A 19,857-nucleotide genomic window follows, 5' to 3' on the forward strand; every position below is an offset into this window, starting at 1 on the left:
TGCACTCACTGGAGTGGGAAAAGTAATTTCTACCCCTACGCTATCCAACGCTTTCTCTACTGTTGCACTCACTGGAGTGGGAATAGTAATTTTGACCCGCCCGCTATCCAATGCTTTCCCTACTGTTGCACTCACTGGAGTGGGAATAGTAAATGTTATGCCTACGCTATCCAACGCTTTCCCTACTGTTGACTCTCTGGAGTGGGAATAGTAATTTTTACCCCTACGCTATCCAACGCTTTCCCTACTGCTGCACTCACTGGAGTGGGAATAGTAATTTTTACTCCTACGCTATCCAACACTTTCCCTACTGTTGCACTCTGTGGAGTGGGAATAGTTATTTTTACTACTACGCTATCCAACGCTTTCCCTACTGTTTTGCTCTCTGGAGTGGGAATAGTAATTTTTACCCCCCCGCTATCCAACGTTTTCCCTACTGATGCACTCATTGCAGTGGGAATAGTAATTTTTACCCCTACGCTATCCAACGCTTTCCCTACTGTTGCATTCACTGCATTGGGAATTATAATTTTTACTTCTACGCTATTCAACGCTTTCCCTACTGTTGCACTCTCTGGAGTGGGAATAGTAATTTGTACCCTCCCGCTATCCAATTCTTACCCTACTGTTGCACTCACTGGAGTGGTAATAGTAAATTTTATGCCTACGCTATCCAACGCTTTCCCTACTGTTGTACTCTCTGGAGTGGGAATAGTAATTTTTACCCTTACGCTATCCAACGCTTTCCCTGCTGTTGCACTGACTGGAGTGGGAATAGTAATTTTTACTCCTACGCTATCCAACACTTTCCCTACTGTTGCACTCTGTGGAGTGTGAATAGTTATTTTTACTACTACGCTATCCAACGCTTTCCCTACTGTTTTGCTCTCTGGAGTGGGAATAGTAATTTTTACCCTCCCGCTATCCAATGTTTTCCCTACTGTTGCACTCATTGGAGTGGGAATCGTAATTTTTACCCCTACGCTACATAACGCTTTCCCTACTGTTGCACACACTGGAGTGGGAATAGTAATTTTTACTTCTACGCTATCCAACGCTTTCCCTACTGTTGCACTCACTGGAGTGGGAAAAGTAATTTCTACCCCTACGCTATCCAACGCTTTCTCTACTGTTGCACTCACTGGAGTGGGAATAGTAATTTTTACCACTACGCTATCCAACGCTTTCGCTACTGTTGCACTCTCTGGAATGGGAATAGTAATTTTGACCCGCCCGCTATCCAATGCTTTCCCTACTGTTGCACTCACTGGAGTGGGAATAGTAAATTTTATGCCTACGCTATCCAACGCTTTCCCTACTGTTGACTCTCTGGAGTGGGAATAGTAATTTTTACCCCTACGCTATCCAACGCTTTCCCTACTGCTGCACTCACTGAAGTGGGAATAGTAATTTTTACTCCTACGCTATCCAACACTTTCCCTACTGTTGCACTCTGTGGAGTGGGAATAGTTATTTTTACTACTACGCTATCCAACGCTTTCCCTACTGTTTTGCTCTCTAGAGTGGAAATAGTAATTTTTACCCTCCCGCTATCCAATGTTTTCCCTACTGTTGCACTCATTGGAGTGGGAATCGCAATTTTTACCCCTATGCTATATAACGCTTTCCCTACTGTTGCACACACTGGAGTGGGAATAGTAATTTTTACTTCTACGCTATCCAACGCTTTCTCTACTGTTGCACTCTCTGGAGTGGGAATAGTAATTTATACCCTCTCGCTATCCAATTCTTTCCCTACTGTTGCACTCACTGGAGTGGGTATAGTAAATTTTATGCCTACGCTATCCAACGCTTTCCCTGCTGTTGCACTCTCTGGAGTGGGAAGAGTAATTTTTACCCTTACACTATCCAACGCTTTTCCTGCTGTTGCACTGACTGGAGTGGGAATAGTAATTTTTACCCCTACGCTATCCAACGCTTTCCCTACTGTTGCATTCACTGGAGTGGGAATACTAATTTTTACTGCTACGCTATCCAATGTTTTCTATACTGTTGCACTCAATGGAGTGGTAATAGTAAATGTAACCCTCCCGCTATCCTACGAAAAAAATATTGTATATTTTTTATTAATATTATGTTTATATACATTAATTATTTATTAATTTAACGGTTAGTTAAGTATTTTATGTATGTTAAAGTTAATTATATTTATTATTTCATTAATTTTCAATTACTTTTTAAGACATTTAAAAAATTCAATATTTTGACTAACTATATATTTTACAACAATATTTTTGTTTTGATATTTTTGTACTAACCTGTTTAGAGATAGGGATTCGATATATTTGCATTCTATATTTTTTACTCGATATTTTGGTAAGTCTATATTTGTGTCATCGATATTCTTTCAGTGATCCCTCCCACCACTCTAAGGGGCCTATTAGGATGACGGGGAACTTTGTCCGCCCGTCATTCTACGGGGTTTGGGACCGCCCGCCATAAGGGCAGGGGTCCCATGGGGGGTATTAGGATATGCCTGCCACACTGGAGGGCACATCCTGCATTTTTAGCATTGTGGGGGGCGGTGCTCTCAGCACCGCCCGCCACAATGCTAAAAATGCATTCATGCATTTTCATAGACAAAGCGGCAGGCACAGCGCGGTGCCTGCCGCTTTGTTTATGCAAATGCAGGGGGGTACCACAGGTACCCCCGTGTGCACCCCCCACCTCTCCTTCACTCAGAGGCCGGAGGTGGCCTCCAGAGTGAAGACCGCATGCCTTTCCGTGACAGCATCGCTGCAGCGGAAAGGCATCTAAACAAGCCCATCATAATATGGCTGGCAGTGTAAATTAGACACCGCCACCATATTCCGCCCCGGTAGCATGGCGACTGGGGTGGAAAAGCGGCAGACGGTCTTTCCCTCCGCCGCGGTCCCCCCTGCCATACTAATATGGCTGGGGGAATTTAGATGAGGTTGGTGGGCGGATTGCCCGCCTGGCAGGGGCAATCCGCCTGCCATCCTAATGGGCCTCTAGGTGTAGATAGGTCTGTTCAGCCTAGAGCTGACTCAGCCAGCCTCCTGCAGCCACCCCAGCCCCTGTCACTCACAAACCAGACAGTCAATACACAAACAGGCAGAGGCACACAGAAAGGTTAAACAGGAAAATAGCCACTTTCTAAATGTGGGTGGCACAATCAGTGCTGCAGGCCCACTAGTACCATTTGAATTACCAGACATGGCACACTCAATGCACTTCACTAGGGAACTACTGGTTAAACAAATATTCCAATAATAGATAATCAATCACAATAACAATTTACATAGAGAGCATATGCACTTTAGCACTGATCAGCAATGGTAAAGTGCCCAGATTCCTATTGCCAACAACCATAGGTCAGGAAAAACAAGGGAGGAAGAAGCAAAAAGTTTGGGGATAACCCTGTAAATAGAGCCATTTCCAACACTTGCTATATCAAGAGCAGGTCGCTCACAAATGGTATTAGCATGCTTCTTAAGTTTGAAGGGACAAGTACTACCTGGATCAAGCATGACACCTAAATCCCCTGGTAGGAATTATGCTATCCCCTTTTTCTGACACATATATATTTACCAGAGGTGTACTTGACCTTGTACTCTATGAGCCCAATGAAATAACCACTCAGTCAAAAGGGTTCCACACCATATGCCAAGGGACGAATAGCAGGCTTAAGAAGAGAGGTCTTGTGAGCCAACTTGTCTTGATAGAAAATTCTTGAAAGAATAGTTAATTTAGCAGCAAAGTTGAACAAAACTCTGGTGAATTCACCTTCTACAATAATCTCCTCCACTGGACAAAACTTATTTTGTAAACCAGAATCTACTTGAACAACTATCTGACCACAGACAAAGTCCTCCTCCGAGATCTCAGCCTCAAAACTTCTAACATTAGAAGAGGAAGTCTTGGATTTAAAAACAACAGAAAGATGACCCTTTTTCGTACATTTAGAACAAAAAACATTTAACGCAGGGCATTTTCTGTCATTAGCTAAATTACCTGATTTGTCAGATCCGAAGCATTTGTATAAAACAGGATTCTTTTTAGTCTTACAGACAACGTCAGGATTAGACATGGTTTTTACTTAATCCATAACAACTTGAACAGTAGTCTGCTTATCTAGCTTATCCATTTTAATAGTATCAACACACTTGATGGAATTTTCCACCCTTTTTGCCACTTGCAATTCTTCAGCTAATGAGGGTTCGTCTCTCAACCAAATCTCTTCTAAAATGTTCTCAATATTGCAACCGAACATGAATTGGTGTGTGATCCTCTCATCCAACCATCCTGCAAATGTGCAAGAAGAAGCAAGCTTTCTGACTTGTGTCACGTATACCTCAACACTTTCCCCTTCATTTTGTGACCTTTTGGCAAATTGGTACCTCTCCAATATAGTGCTACCTTTAGGCAAGAAGTGTTTGTCCAATTTTTTCATGCATATCTCAAACTCATCTAAGTCTCTCCCCTCTGCATCACTGAGTTCAGGGATATGATCAAATGCATCTTGCCCTTCCGATCCCAAATAGTGAAGCAGAAGAGAAGATCTGTGCTGAGACTAACTCCACAAACCTTCGCATAGCGCTCAAATAGAGAAGAAATGGCACAGTGAACAAACTCCAAACAGCCACGCAGCACACAAGGACGCCCTCCGCAACCACCACCACCTCATCAGGGCTGCCAAGAAGACCTCCTTCAAAGACCGCCTCGACACAATGCACACGACAGCAAGGAGGTCTTCAACATCGTGTAGGAACTCTCTAACCCCAGCTCCAACACCAACGACAACCCGCCTTACCAAGCCCTGTGCCACTCCCTCGCCACCTTCTTCCACTGCAAGATAGCAGACAACCACAATTGCTTCAACACTCAGACAGCCCCGACAGCAACACAACAGACCCTCCCCACACCATCAACCTCATCCCCTTCCTAGTCTGGACCAGCGTGTGCGTCGATGACACCATCAAGACCATGAGCACAATCCACTCCGGCTATCTGTCAGACCCATTCCCGCACCACGTCTTCAACAAAGCAAGCAGCTCCATCGCACCCCACCTATGCAACATCCTCAATCTCTCCCTTAAGACCACAACCTTCCCAGAGAGCTGGAAACACGCCGAGATCAACGCCCTACTCCAAAAACCCAAGGCAGACCCAGAGACCACAAGAACTTCTGACCCATCTCTCTGCTCCCCTTCCCGGCCAAGGTCATCGATAAAATCGTTTACAGACAGCTAACTGAATACCTTGTAGAGAACAGAATCCTGGACCCTTCCCAGTCAGGGTTCAGCAGCAACCACAGCACCGAGACCGCCCTCATCGCCGCCACCGACGACATCAGGACCCTGCTAGACAACGGGGAGACTGCAGCACTCATCCTCCTAGACCTCTCTGCCACCTTCGACACCGTCTGCCAGCGCACACTACGCGCAAGCCTCCATGCTGCAGGGATCCGAGACAAGGCTCTGGAATGGGCCACCTCCTTCCTCTCCGGCTGAACCCAGAGCGTCCGCCTCCCCCCGTTCAGCCCGACACTGTTCAACATTTACATGGCCCGCTTGCACATGTTGCCCGACAGCACAACCTCAACATAATCTCCTACGCCGACGACACTCAACTGATCCTCTTCCTCATCAAGGACCCCATCACCGCCAAAGTCAACCTCCATGAAGGAATGAAGGCCGTTCCCGACTGGATGAAGATAAGCCGTCTGAAGCTGAACTCGGACAAGACAGAGGTCCTCATCCTCGGCTCCAACCCATCAGCCTGGGACGACTCCTGGTGGCCAATAGCACAGGGGGGAACCCCGACCCCCACCTCCACGCAAGCAACCTGGGATTCATCCTCGACTCAACGCTCTCAATGATCAAGCAAGTCAACGCCGTCTCCTCCTCCTGCTTCAACACCTTCCGCATGCTCCGCAAGATGTACAGATGGATCCTGACAGAAACAAGGAAGACAGTCACCCAGGCCCTTGTCAGCAGCAGACTCAACTATGGAAACGCCCTCTACGCAGGAGCCCCGACCAAGCTCATCAATTGACTACAATGCATCCAAAATGCCTCTGCATGACTGATCCTTGATGTACCACGACACAGCCACATCACTCCCCACCTGAAAAACCTGCACTGGCTCTCCCTCAACAAGAGGATATCCTTTAAGCTCCTCACCCTCGCACACAAGGTACTCCGCAAGACCGACCAAGCTTACAGCAACAGACAGCTCTCCTTCTACACCCCCAATGGCCAGTTACGCTCCGCTGACCTCTCACTCGCCACCATCCTGCACATGCGAAGAACAACCCACCTCGCCACCAAGACATGGAAAACCCTCCCACTTAGCCTACGACAGACGCAAGACCTGCTGACCTTCAGGAGGATACTAAAGACCTGGCTGTAAGATCAGTAGCACCCCCCCCAGCATCTTGAGACCCTCACAGGTATGTAGTGCGCTTAAGAAATGACTGATTGATTGATTGATTGATTGAATTACCTTTTTCCATTTCTGCCACTTAAGAGGTGGTTCCCCAGGCACCATGAGAAAGAAAGGAGGAGCTGTAACATTGTTCATGGTTAATGTTAGAGCAAAATGGAGGATTATTTGAAGAAATATAAATAGTAAAACAATTTTTGAAGAAAGTGTCTAAATATGAACACTTTTAAATGGGCACGTCACTGTAATATGCAGAACTAATGCAGATGTGGGTGATGTGTGGGTGCCCTTGTGGATGTGTTGTTTCCCACAGCAGGGTGTATGTTTGGTGATTGGACCCTGTGTCAGCCTGTGTGTTGTGTGTTGCATATGTGTATTGGCATACCTGCGTCGGCGTCCGCAACGGCCCATCTGACGATAGTGTTGTAGCAGGAACATCACTGGATGCAAATGGAGGGCTGGGTTCATGGGGGTCAGGACTGGGTATTGGCTATCTTGCTCCGTAGTCGAGTTTTCGCCTGCTCAGGCTGGGCGGTGTCTCCACTACGGTGCGTCTGCTTGTTTGACTCATCCTAATTTGTCGACCGGGGTGGACGTCTTTCGGCATGGCGGAGAGTCTCGATTGGCTCCCACCGCCGCGATGGTGGGCGCACTTTGATGGCGGTGTGCGTCGCTCCGCGGCGGATGATAAATTTCCTATGTTTACCTATCCTAATATGGCGGACGTGAGTTCCGCTGCTCGCAGGCGGAAAAAGCTGTCTTTCCGCCCCGCCACCACCGCGGTGGTTCCACCGCCCGACATCCTAATGGACCCCTAAGGGTCATATTAGCAAGAACCTTGTTAAAATTATCACTGTTTTAGCGGCAGGGAACTGCCGCTAAAACGGCGATAATGCGCTTGCTAATATGCGTTAAAGAATTCCAATAGAAGCCCAGGTTAGATATCCTGCACATCTAACCAGGGCTTCTGTTGGAATTGTATAACACATATTAGCAAGCCCATTATCACCATTTTAGCAGCAGTTTCCTGCCGCTAAAACTGCGATAATGTTAACGAGGTTCTTGCTAATATGCCCCTAATTTCATTAGTAGACAGTTGCCTTGACAACAATAGTAATTCCATTTTGGCTAGAAAGTATCTTTGCACCCAAAAATGATAAAAAATCAAGGGTGCATTACAAAGGAGTGTACTGTTGGTACTTGCAGCAAGTAAAACCTACGGCAAACTGTGGATATTATTTGTGCACAATCCTAATGTGCGCCCCATTGAAACGGGTGAAATCAGGAACTAAATTGCACGCACTTTCAATACGGGAGATGCAAATAGGAATATGATGCTGAATGAATGCACACTACAGTAATTATAGGGTTTGCAATTTGAAATCATGATTTCCGAGGGAAAAATAATCAGACACTTTACCACAATAGAAAATGCCTGGTAGTATGGAAGACCCATTTAAATGCATCCAGCCACTCTCCCGACCTGCTTGCCAGGTCTTTTCTTACACATGCGAAACGTTGAAATTTCCCTGGGCAATCATTGGTAAGATTTCTCATTCAGAATTCCAGCCTGGAGTTGGAGGGTTTGCGTTAAGATTAGCAGCATCAATTATAACAGATATGCGTCAGAGACGCCTACCAAGGGCTGAATGCTGCTGGTAAGATTTGCATGATTAGAGCTCTAGGCAGCATCATTTAGCATTATTCTAATCAGCTTAAAGTGCCATTTATCATTATACTCTTAATGTGAATCAAAGTACAAACGTGCCTAGCGCAAACACGATTCTTACATCCTGTCGTCTCCCCATTCTCCGGCGAATCGTTTTAGATACGTCCGTTAGTTTTAAATGTAGTGTGGATGCCGTATTTTCGACACTAGTGTAGTCTTTGGAGTTTTGTTTGTATACCTGTCCTTAACCCACTACATGCCACATTATTTAGGACACTTTCATTATCTACCAGGGACAAAGGTTAGAGGTAGATGCTTGCTACAGTAAATAACATATGTGCGGCAGGTGGCTAGTTATATGGCTGAGATACCCGCCACCCCCTCTCAACACAATCCCCAAAGGAGGGAAACCGGAAACAGTTCTTGAAGTTTTTGGAAGAGGGAGGGAGTGACCCTCCCCGGCCGTATTTATTAAAACAAAATTAAACGTTAAACAGTTCATATTAATGTACAATTTCATAACCACATTCCGATGTTTGGCTAACCTTAACAGATTCTCTAATACAGAGGTTCTCCTAGCCGAACTACCAACCTGCAAAAACATTTTCTTGAAATAATGAAATTGTACATCCTAACGTTTTAAGGGCCAACGGCAAGGTCGTAACCGGTGTCAAGATCCCTAACCAGAAATACCCCCCCCCACTTGGGAGGGGCGACAGCACTGAGGCGTACCCCAAGTGCAACTACCAATTTCCCTTGACTTGTCGGGGGCCCCAATAAACTCGACGCCACTTAAAGGTCGTTCGAGGACTCGTGTGAGTATCTAGAAGGTAGCGTAGACCTCCCCCCAAACCCCACACAACTTACCACATCTGCCGTCGCAGACGTCACTGGCCCCGGGAAATTCCCCAGGAGGGGGCTGTAACCCCTCCTACACAGGAAGGGGCCTTGACCGCCTTTCCTTTCCTTCCGGCGGCCTCTCCTTAGACAGGACCGCCTCCCCGTTGAGGGGCCAATGGCCACCTCTCCCGAGCGCTCCCATCCGTGTTGGGTGACGCCCACTCATAGGGATCTTCCAATTACTGCTCACCGATCATGACCTTACCGCCTACCAAATAAATACGACAATGCTACCTAAACCAACAATACATTGGCCACTATGACCCGAATAAGCATGCTTATAACGGACACCAAAAACCGAATATCTTTAATCACAGAACCTACATAAAATCGACCGACTTTATTACACACTCAATATCAACATGATGATACCACAACCTGTAGACGAAAATAGAATTATCGAACCATCTTAAAACAACTGGCTGTCCTCAGGGGCTGGTGGGTGGGTCAAAATTGGCTCTTCGTTCCGTCTCGAGCTCACGTGCAGCGAGAAGGTGCAGCTTCAGAGCACAGGAACAAGAGGATGTCTTCCGGTCTTGCGTCCCTTTTTATCCGTCTTCAGGGCGGGCGTAAACCCGCCCCTGCCTGCCCCGAAGGCGTGGCCAGCCGCGTCAGTGTCTAGGCCAGCCCACTCCAGGGCGGGAAAGAGCGCGCCCCGGCTACGCCGCTTCGGGCATACCAGCCGAGACGCGCCTCCCGCCCAAAATGGCTTCCCGGGGGGATCGAGGTACTCTGCCATACGTTCGGGGGGACCGAGTGGTCGCCCCTTTCCATATGGCTGAGATACCCGCCACCCCCTCTCAACACAATCCCCAAAGGAGGGAAACCGGAAACAGTTCTTGAAGTTTTTGGAAGAGGGAGGGAGTGACCCTCCCCGGCCGTATTTATTAAAACAAAATTAAACGTTAAACAGTTCATATTAATGTACAATTTCATAACCACATTCCGATGTTTGGCTAACCTTAACAGATTCTCTAATACAGAGGTTCTCCTAGCCGAACTACCAACCTGCAAAAACATTTTCTTGAAATAATGAAATTGTACATCCTAACGTTTAAGGGCCAACGGCAAGGTCGTAACCGGTGTCAAGATCCCTAACCAGAAATACCCCCCCCACTTGGGAGGGGCGACAGCACTGAGGCGTACCCCAAGTGCAACTACCAATTTCCCTTGACTTGTCGGGGGCCCCAATAAACTCGACGCCACTTAAAGGTCGTTCGAGGACTCGTGTGAGTATCTAGAAGGTAGCGTAGACCTCCCCCCAAACCCCACACAACTTACCACATCTGCCGTCGCAGACGTCACTGGCCCCGGGAAATTCCCCAGGAGGGGGCTGTAACCCCTCCTACACAGGAAGGGGCCTTGACCGCCTTTCCTTTCCTTCCGGCGGCCTCTCCTTAGACAGGACCGCCTCCCCGTTGAGGGGCCAATGGCCACCTCTCCCGAGCGCTCCCATCCGTGTTGGGTGACGCCCACTCATAGGGATCTTCCAATTACTGCTCACCGATCATGACCTTACCGCCACAGGTCCGGATAGTTGACCGGCTATCCGGACCCCCCACAAAGCTCCTACCTAAAGGTCATGCTTCAACGTTTTTAACCACGCTAAGAAGTCTCCTATGAGTAACTCATTCCCCACCCGAGACAAATGCACACCATCCCCCGAATACACACTGTCATCATTAATACAGCCATGCGAAATAGAATGCAATGTCCCGGAACGGAACAACCTACTCACTTTGTTATTAAGCTTTCTAACAGACTGATTCAAAGCAGGAATAGAAATAGCCCCCCGCCACACCTTTCGTGGGATCATATGGGACCACGCAATTGTGCACCCCGGAACTCTCCTCGCCAACCAACTTACAGTGGAAAGCATTGCCTCCAGGAGAAGTCGTCTACCGGTGGTGACCAAATCATTGCCCCCTAAATGCACTATGACTATAGACGGCGGTGACCTCGTCCGCCCTAACAAATCCTCAAAATATGCTTGAAACTGGTCAATACAGAGACCGCCTCTTCCGTAGAAGGACACCCTGTACCCGTATTCCCCAGCTACGTGAATCATGTCACCTGCTTTGAATACGTCCGCGGCACGCCTCACGTATGAGTGGCCCACGACCCACACCTCCTTTTTCACAGCCGGTGATGTCTGACCGCTGGCCCGGTGTTGGGTCGACTGCAAAGTCCGCCCCGCCTCGTAGGCTTGCGCAACTGAAAACCAAACAAAAACAAGAGGCGTGAGTACATCATTACAACTTTACAACATGTGTAACCGCACATACCTCTTATAACAATTGGAGGACCAACGCCCCACTCGTTTCACTTGTTCAACATTAAGACCCCTGGCTGTAGCTTCTGTAGCAGCCCCTATCCGAAAGGAATGGGTCCCAAACTCGCCCGGGTTCAAGCCCGCAGCGACAATTGACATCGCAAGCACCCGCTGAAACTGAAACTTCGTCAGTGGGGTGGCGTCCGCGTGTCTCAACAAGGTCCCCCCCCATAATGCCACCCTTCATGCTAGGTAATCTTCTAAACACTTTACCGGGCATATGGAGGACCCGGGAATCCTGCGTATGATTATGCAGTCACCCATCCCGTCTTGATCGGTCTTGGACCTGACAAAGGAGACCGTCATTGCCTCTCCTCTGATCTGAACGTGTTCTTGGCACAAACCCCCCGCCACATCCTGTTTGTTCCTTGCCACCAGTTCGCTTACTCGCATCGCCCCGTGAAATGCTAGCGTAAAAGCGGCTCGGAACAACACCGCCTCAAACGGAGATGAACATGTGGCAGGGAGTGTAGCCAACAACTGGGCCAACCTATCCAAACCTATCGGGCGCCTCTCATCTACTCTGCGACCTTCAAGGCGTTGCCACCCACGCAGCGCTTTCTGTACAACGAAAGACGCCGTCGGGTCCTGGATACTATGAGCCCTGGCAACAAAGGAAATAGCAGCACGATGCCTCTGAGCCGTAGCCACAGATTTCCCAGCCCTACGTAAGGACATCAGGAAATTCACTACCCATTCCTCGTGGCCCCAAAGCCTCTCTCTATCAGTCCCCAAAAACGCTAAATAGGACCTAAACGCCCCTTCATATGCCTTCCTCGTCCGTGTTGCTAGACTCTCTCCCACGAGGTGACGAAGTTCGGGGCACCGAGAGACCAGAGAGCTTCGGGGAAGGGTGCCGGCTCTGGGTCCGCTGAGGGAAGGAAGCCCGAGAAAGCCTGCATATGAAAACGAGACAGTGCATCAGCTGCCTGATTCAGTACCCCTGGGACATGTTTTGCTCTGAACAGCACATTCAGTTGCATACAGAGTAAAACAATCTCTTTGAGCAGTCTTAAAATCAGTTTACATCGTGCTGCCTGACTATTGATGCACTCGACCACAGTCATATTGTCAGACCAAAATATCACAGAGTGATCCTTGAACCCTTCTGGCCAGGTTCTCAGGGCCACCAAAATGGGAAAAAGTTCCAGGAAGGCAATATTACTTGTCAGACCATTGTCATGCCACCATGTCGGCCACCTTTGTGCCGACCATTTTGTGCCGAAGATGGCACCAAAACCTATGCTACCTGCAGAATCTGTCCATAGCCCCAGCTCTTCAGAGGATACGGCTGGTTTGTTCCATATGACTCGACCATTAAAGTCCGCCAGAAATGCTAACCAAATACGCACGTCCTGGCGGACCTCAGCCGATAGTCTCGTGCGGTGATGGCCCTCCTTTAGGCCGACCATAGCTTGGGCAATTGAACGAGAAAAGGGGCGGGCCATCGGTATAACTCTAAGGGCAAAATTCAACTGTCCCACCAACTGCTGTAACTGATGCAGCGTAACTTTAGATCCATTTAGACACTCTTGCAGGGTTGCCCTGAACTTCAACACTTTGTCAGCTGGCAAACGAAAACAACCTTCTCTGGAGTCTAACTCGATCCCCAGAAACTCGAGGCAAGTCGCAGGACCCACCGTCTTACCCGGTGCCAATGGCACACCAAACTGTTTCATTAATACACAAAATTCGGCCAAGGCCCGGCCACATTCGAGATCCCCGGCTGCCCCAAGGAACAGAAAATCATCAAGGTAATGCATTACATGTTGGAAACCCGTCTTCTTTGTGAAGACCCATTGTAGAAAACTACTGAATTTCTCGAAATAAGCACAAGATATAGAGCACCCCATCGGCATACACTTATCCATGTAATAATAACCCTGAAAGATAAAACCTAGGAGACGCTGATCGTCCGGGTGTACCGGGAGCAACCGGAACGCTGACTCGATATCTGACTTCGCCATCAGCGCCCCGGGCCCCAGGCGACTCAAAATGGCTACGGCCTCATCGAAGGATGCGTACCGCACCGAACACACTTCTGGGTCTATTGCATCGTTTACAGAAAGACCACGTGGAGCTGACAAATTATGAATCAATCGAAACTCACCCGGGTCCTTCTTGGGGACCACCCCTAAAGGAGAACAAACAAAATTCTGTACCGGGGGTACACTAAACGGGCCGGCGACACGACCTCGGATAACCTCTTTCCGGATCTTATCCTGCACTACGGTCGTATGCTGCAGGACGGAAAGTTGATTTTTGCACGTCCCGACACCCTGAAAGTCCCCTACCGGAATGCGGAAACCATATGAAAAACCGTTTCGCAGCAATCCAGCAGAAGTACGATCTGGGTATTCACTGAGCCAGGGAATCATCGCCAAGGTATCAATCGGGGTTGGTAAAGGCGCCCCTCGGACTATATTAGACCTGTTTGGCGCCTCCCCTACCCCCATTCTCACCCGTTCTGGCTCTGCACGAGGACTCAGGATGGGACGAACCGCAACCACTACATTCGTGCTTGAACTTACACGATCCCTGGGGCCTAGTACATTTACCTTTGTTGAAATTGAAGCAGAAACCCCTTTTCCCTGTATTACTGGCAGGTCTCGAGTAATCGTCGGTACTCGTACCTGACCGAAAGGGCGTCCCCGCATATTGGCGGGAGGACTCGCCAACATTGCTCCCCACCAACGGCATTTTCAACATTCCTGACTCTTTCATTTTATCCCATGTCAAAGAATCATAACAGTCCCAGGTTAAACTTTTGTTATGCTCCTTCGCCTTCCTGAAGAGATTATCATAACAGAACCAATGGTTACCCTGGTGAGACGTCGAGTACCCCATGATTCGCGACTGATAGATCGGTAACTCGGAAAGCAATTCGGGCCTACGTTCCCCTAGGATCGACGTAAAAATTCCCCATGCATTGCCCCAATTGCCAATATTCTCATTCACTTTAAAGGCGGCCATTTTTGCGCGCCAAACACTCGGATGCATCAGATCCTTCTGACCCTTAACATGTTCCACCTCATAATGATCGACAAGCAAGGAGAAAATGTTCACATACTCCCCCGCCCAAATCTTTTCCTTTATTGCCAAAGGAACATGTTGCCCCAATTTTTCTCTACGAGAGGGTGCTGACTCATCCCTCGCGATCGGCAAAGGCCGCTTACCTGCACCGGACGCTGCTTCCGTGGTCGCAACCGGGGCCTGCGGTTTGTCTATCACTGCAGCCGGCGCGGGCACCTTGGCTGCATCTCGTTTCTCGCGCAACTGTTTCATCAGCACTTGTGCCTCGGCAGCCGTGGCGCCCTCGCTACTGTCGCCCAACCACGCTGCTAGCTGTGCCGCCAACTCGGGGGGCATATCCTCAGTGGATGTCGGGGTGACCACGACGGGAATCGGATTCCCCTCCACCGGTACCGGGGTTGGCGCCTCGAGCGGGGTACAGGGAACCGGGACGTCTCCCCCGGCTGGTCCCCTTCTAGGCCTCTTGGCTTTCCCTCCAGGAGCTGCTCCAGCCGATGGACGCCCCGATCCCCCCTCCCCATCTCGTTCCGCCACCCGCTTCTTCAGTTCGGACATCTCCTTCATGAGGACCCGAACCATCTGCTCCGTCGTCATTCTCTTCGCGCCTTTTTTGGGCATCTTTCCGACCAAGTATCTAGAAGACAAAAAGAAAGATCAAAAACGCTCAAAATTGGCTCTTCGTTCCGTCTCGAGCTCACGTGCAGCGAGAAGGTGCAGCTTCAGAGCACAGGAACAAGAGGATGTCTTCCGGTCTTGCGTCCCTTTTTATCCGTCTTCAGGGCGGGCGTAAACCCGCCCCTGCCTGCCCCGAAGGCGTGGCCAGCCGCGTCAGTGTCTAGGCCAGCCCACTCCAGGGCGGGAAAGAGCGCGCCCCGGCTATGCCGCTTCGGGCATACCAGCCGAGACGCGCCTCCCGCCCAAAATGGCTTCCCGGGGGGATCGAGGTACTCTGCCATACGTTCGGGGGGACCGAGTGGTCGCCCCTTTCCATTTTTATCCCTTTGACATTAAGGTACGTTCGCTGCGTTGCATGTGAAATAGCACACTTCAAGACACCTATTATTAGGTTGTACGACCTGACTGTGTAGAAGATACGTAAGAAAACTAATTGCCTTTATCCTTCTGTGTATTAAGAATGAGATACATGGAAATGTATCAACACTTTCTTTTATATTCTCATTACAAGCTTCCATGTAGTTACCATTTTAAAAGTAATACCTTTAAGCAGTTGATAAGTAGCAAATACATAAACCTAAAAACAGAAATGAAACAAACCAAATCAACATTCTATGATCAAAAAAACATACTTACATCAGCCATTCTAAACCGTCACTGCTTGATTGAAGAATGATTTATTATCACAGGAACTGCATGCTATTGCAACATCCAATCAATAACTATAGCCAAGTCAATCAAAAGGTGTAACAAAGTGTTGGCTAATCCCCGTACCCCTTGCTTTGGAGGACACTGTGTGGGGCATCTTCAAGAGAAAGTGGTGGTGAGAGGCGTTAGCCTCCTAGGCTTAAGGCCTCTCACAGTCACTTCGTAAATGCCAGGCTTCACCCTATTCTCAAGAATGTGGTGCAGCCTTGCGTTTCCCCCTGCAACGGCGCTAAGTCTCCCAACTTAACACCAATGCAGGCACTCTTGCACTCTGGGTGTTTGAGAGCCGGAAAGTTCATTTATGTACAGGAAGGTGTCCCTTCCTGCACATAAACAAACCTAAAATGCTGTTGAGTAACTTACATGGCATTTTGCAATTTTCATGTGTGCTTCACAAGGCAGCACACATGCAAATAGCATAAACGAGGAAAAATTAAGCATTTTCCTTCGTTTCGCCACCTTAAGACCAGGATTTTTCTGGTCTTAAGTTTGGTGCTGCCACCTATTATCGCAGACGTTGATAATAGGTGGCAGCGTCAAATTCAATGGGTAATGCGGTGGTGCGTGAAAGGGGGCGTGCAGTGGGACAACAACACCCACTGCATGCCCCCTTTCACTCTAAGTTTAGTGTGAAAGGGGCCCTATTCTCACGGCAGCATTAAGTCACTTAACATGACTTTAAGCCACATTAAGTGGTTAATGCCTGGGGGGTGTGGCTTGCACCCAAGGAAGATGGCAGTGCTTCCCTGACCGGGCGAGTGACGGCGGAACGATGAAAGGATTCTTCTGAGGTAAAACACAGCATATGCTCCCACCTGTAATCGAGCTGATGTCGGAATTGCTACTGCACCTGCAGATGTGATTTTCGGAGCTCATCCCGCCCAAGGCTTGCTGTCAGGGTGCTCTCTACCTCCATGACCACAAGGAGATATCGGCCACCATTTTGTGAATGTCATGATCAAAGGTACTCGCGCATTTAATGCGCAGCTAGTTCACGTGATGGCCCTCAGTTTTACACACAGACGGCAATACCGCTTGCCAATTATGAAGTAAATAGTCTCATTACAAGCACCTCAACTGAATTTCTGTAGAATGTTAGCCTCACCCTGACTCTGGAGACAGCTTTTGCGCATTATAAATTATTTAAATACTCACAATACAGGGCAGAATATGAAGTCTGCATTATTTTCTACCAACTGGGACTAAGTTACTTTGTTTAATATCCAGTAGTAATTTACAGAGCCTCATATTACAATCTCTTATGGATATGCTTTAATGAGCACTTTTCATGTTCTTTCTTTCATGTTGTTTCTGTAGTTTAATGCTCATATTGTATTTGAAATGACCCCTAGTTCATAACTTATTTCAAAAAATGGCTTTTATTACTCAGACACCTATGTGTTATTCAAATATATGCATTTAACTGTTAAGTGTACTTCACACATTTTGTGCTATTCCAAGTATGCCACTTTCTTGTCATCATTATAACATTAACAACTGTGCTTTTGAACTTTAACAACTGTGTTTCGAGTTAAGCTATTTTTATTGGTGTTGACTACAAGCCCTTCTCTGGTCTAATTAAGACACTTCATTTCTCTAAATGGAAGCACCTCTTGCTTCATCATCTAAAATGGCGTATCCACCTCCAGCTGTTGCTTTCGTGGCAACTACTACTAAAAAAACCTATATAAGATTGAAAAGGGATCCTCCTTCACCACCAAAGCAGGCATCATTGGTCTCCATGCATCTTTTTTTAGAGGAAATTCAAGACTTACAACCATTCATTGAGGAGACAAATACCAAAATACAATTCCTAACAGACAGTTGGGAAAAACTGGAAGAAAGAGTTATTAAAGTTGAACATAGTGTTGAGACGCTGAGCTCATCATATACTAAAACAGAGGCTCTTCAGTCTCAAGTCATAGCTCTACAAAAACAGGTTGAGAACCTTGAAAATAGGAATAGGAGGAACAACCTTCGTATTGATGGCATAATGGAGGGCTCAGAAGGATCAGACCCAATTTCTTTCTTCCAAAATATTTTACCGACAATGCTCAATCTACCTGAAGGCACCACCCTCAATACTCAAAGCGCACATTTACATTGTCTGATGCACTCAGTTTCTTCTAGAACAAGGAAACTGAGAGGATTCATACTGTGTTTCATGGAATACACTGACCTCCTCAAGTTTTAAAAGCAGCTAAGCTTATGAAACAAATATCCTACTCAGGTCATCAAATCTTCTTCTCACAAGACTACGCAAAACTCACAGCAGACCAATGCAAAGAATTCCCAGCAATGAGACCAGTGCTTTGCTCCATTGGAGCTTGATTTGATTTGTTTCATCCATGCATTTTTAAAGTTACCTTCAACAACAATACCACTGTCTACAAGGATCCAACAAAGTTAAGAAGTTTTCTTAATATTCACACTTCACAACGAATGGATACCACAAGCACACATTTCAAATGAACTCTTTTCTTCTCTCTATATTCAAATATATAGCTCAGGTTACATAGAGCTGCTTGAGACGACATGTTTTTTATTTATGTCTTCAGTTTTCAGGTTACAAGTTTGCATTAAGTTTTCTTTCACTGCAATCTCCAGTAGTAACACTTGATAATACTGTTTATTTATTTATTTATTTCTTCTTTTAAAAGACTCAGTTTTAGTATGTTGTTGGTATACGTCTTACATGTTCGTTCATCCTGGAGTCTTCTCTTCTCACTTCGTGAAGTCTGGATGTCCCATCATTCCATGTGGCCTCACCCCCTCACCCTACTCGTTGTTCTGAATTTTATGTAGGTATGGTCTCTTTATTTTTATTTTTCCTTATTGTATTTGCATCATTTTTATTTCTCAATCTTTCCTTTTCCCAGACCCTACTTTCTACAATGTTTTCTCAATCCCCATGTCCTCCCATATCTCATTTACATGTCTACCATTTTCTTATCCACTTTTCTCAAATGCATTACTCTTTCTTATATTGTGTTTTCTATCTCTTTCTCTTCTTTTATTCTATCCTTTCTCATTTCTTAATTAGGTCTTCACATTCAAAATCTTCGTACTTATTATAAAGTTTTGTCTAATCCTTTATATTCTGATTGTTGGTAAATTTTTGGGGAAATTGCTTACAATGTACATATTTTTTTTGTTTCACTTATGTCTTCACTATTTCTAATTGATGTATGTTCTTAAAAATTATCTCATGGAATGTCAGAGGCTTGAACCCCCCTATTAAAAGACAGAGAGTCCTATTCCACCTATTAAAGTTAGATGTCAATATTGCATTGTTGCAAGAAACTCATCTTACTGAAAGCGAGTCATTAACGCTCAAAAGACATAGGGCCAGGGAAGTATTTTTCTTGCCAGTAGTTGGCAAAAGAAACAGGGTTATAACTACCTGCCACAAAACACTGAAAGACTAGCTTGTTTCCCAGGAAGTTGATACTGAAGGTAGATGGTTTTTTTCATAAATCTCTTGTTAGGAAAGACCTTGGTATCCTTACTAAACATTTATGCCCCTACTAATGGTGACCCAAATTTCTGGACACACATTTCTCAACTATTACTCAAATATCCGTCAGACGACTTTCTTCTTGCAGGTGACTGCAATCAAGTGATGGATCCATTTATCAACAGGAATTCCAGTACCCACTTTAACTCAAATGCAGCATGCAAAGCTTTCATACAAACTACTAAACAGGGAAATCTGTTAGACTCATGGCGCCTGTGTAATCCATGTCAAAAACAATTGAGGAAGGTAGAGCCAGTCGTTGGATTCGTGCTCCACAGGGATAATTACATAAACAAAGTGAATCCAACACGGGAAGGGGAAAGAGTGATCAGAGGTTGTTGAAGCACTCAGTGTTTTGATAAATACCCCTCACACACCAAAAGGCCCCTTGGTGTCATGCTTCATCATCGGGGTCCTCGCACCCCTCTATCGGGATGCGGCGTGCTGCAACCTACGACTACGCGGGAGAACTTATGGTGTTGACTATGTGTGGTGTCCAGTGTGTGGGGTATGTACAGAGTGAGTGGGGGGTGTGTAGTGAAAAAATTATTAAAAAGTACCTGGCACTAGAGTATGTAAAGAAAAAACTTTTAT

This window comes from Lissotriton vulgaris, chromosome 3_1, assembly GCF_964263255.1.
Source record: "Lissotriton vulgaris chromosome 3_1, aLisVul1.2, whole genome shotgun sequence".
In the NCBI taxonomy this organism is placed as follows: Eukaryota; Metazoa; Chordata; class Amphibia; order Caudata; family Salamandridae; genus Lissotriton; species Lissotriton vulgaris.